Source organism: Rhinolophus hipposideros, assembly GCF_964194185.1.
Source record: "Rhinolophus hipposideros genome assembly, chromosome: 7".
Classification (NCBI taxonomy): domain Eukaryota; kingdom Metazoa; phylum Chordata; class Mammalia; order Chiroptera; family Rhinolophidae; genus Rhinolophus; species Rhinolophus hipposideros.
The window spans coordinates 66,917,915-66,919,726 of NC_138053.1; positions in this window are offsets into that span (position 1 = coordinate 66,917,915).

Consider the following 1,812-nt stretch of genomic DNA (forward strand, 5'->3'; position numbering starts at 1 on the left):
CACAAAGGAGTTCGCAAACTGGGGCCAGGTGATAAAAAAGTGATCACAACTACGGCTGCCGAACACCAACAGATACAGTGAACTACTGTTGGTTTTAAGCTGGACCTAATTTGCTAAATCCTAAAATTGGACTCCAAATTGTTTTAAGATTTTTCTCCCAAGAGAAACATTTTGAATGTGTAACTTGGTATTTTCTAACTGTTAGGTTAAACAGAAGCATCATCACCAAGATGTTTAACCAAATTTGCTGTACACCAATGTTTTATTTGATTCAGGGCATGGTTGCTCCAAAAGTGACCGTGAGGCATTGAATTCAACTTTATCGAGTGAATGCACTGACAGTCATTTAGAAACGTCTGTGTGACACGAGGTCAGGGCTGAGATCCCGAGCACTGGGTGCCACTCCTCTGTGGCCTAGGCCTCGGGACGTATTTTCAAGGTGTGACAGCAGAAGACATAAATAAAATCATTCATTGGTGAACAAAAGCAGAATTCTGAGCCGTCTGCCTCAGATATTTCTGGTAAGATCTATAGGACAACTTCCTAAACATACTGATATTTAGTTCTTCAAGACCAAGTGGGGAGCCTTATTGAAAATGGGTTTTATCTCTGGAGAACTGAGCCCCTCACCACCCCAGCAGGGAGAATGAATGAGTTTGACAAGCATGGAGAATTAAGCTCTAGCAGAATGTGCAAGGATGCTGTGTTACGATTTAGGAGCAGGAACCTGCAGAGGGGGGTTGCACCTGAGGGCAGCGCTGGCCAAGGCAGGTGGAAGGTGACAGAACCACAGTGGAAAGCAGGAAATTCTGGGACCCAAGAGTGGATTCCTTAATTTTCCAGCACAGCTGATACGAAGTTCTTATTTAAATCCTTCATCTCATCCCTTCTCACATAATCACAGAGGATCTTTATTGTTCTTACTCTTGTCACGCTTTGGGCTCAGAACTTTCTATTTGTCATCCAATTTTCACAATATTTCTGTGAAGGAGATACTATATCCCATTACAGATAGAAAACTGACTCAGAGAGATTGACTAGCTCAGGGCCACACCACGTCTGGGAATATTGCTATCATTTATTAAGTACCTACTTCTGGAATATTTGTCCTTCCCATGTTTGTTATTTAGAGAGAATACTGCAAAATGGTTAAGGACTTTACATACTGGTTAATCCAATGCTCTCAATCATTCAATAAAATCTAAGCAGGCCTACCATACAAGTGAGTAAAGTGAGGCTCAGAGATGGGTTGGTAAGTAGCCTGACGTCATTAAGAGAGCGCGGAAACTAGGATACAACCCCTGGCTCCAGTGAATTGCCTTTCTCACTGCTCTGCTCAGTCGGCTTCCCTGCTGTGCTTGCAGAGAAGACCAACAACTCAGCAGTTATTAAGTCCTGCACGGAATTTCCTAGAGTGACTGAGAATTTAAACCACTAGAAAAATATGATCTGATGCATCTGGCCACCTCAAACTTAGAAAACATTTCCAGATAAGCTGACAGGACCCACAGCAACAGAATACCTCCTATGTTGTGTGTTTCTAAGCCCCTTTGAAGGTGGCTTCATAAGGACAACTGGCCTTGTCCTTGGCCGACTTCTGGTACAAGTTACTGAAGTTACTAACATAAATAGATACTTAGTGGTACTACCTGAATGGCTGATAATTTTAAATTAATCAAATTAGCTAGAGTTTCGTGAACAATTTATATGGCAACTACAGATGGAAGCTTAAGACACGAAATACACTCTTCCATTGTATAAGTCTTTCACATTAAATAAATGGAGAAAAATAATTATAGTATTTCATTGAAG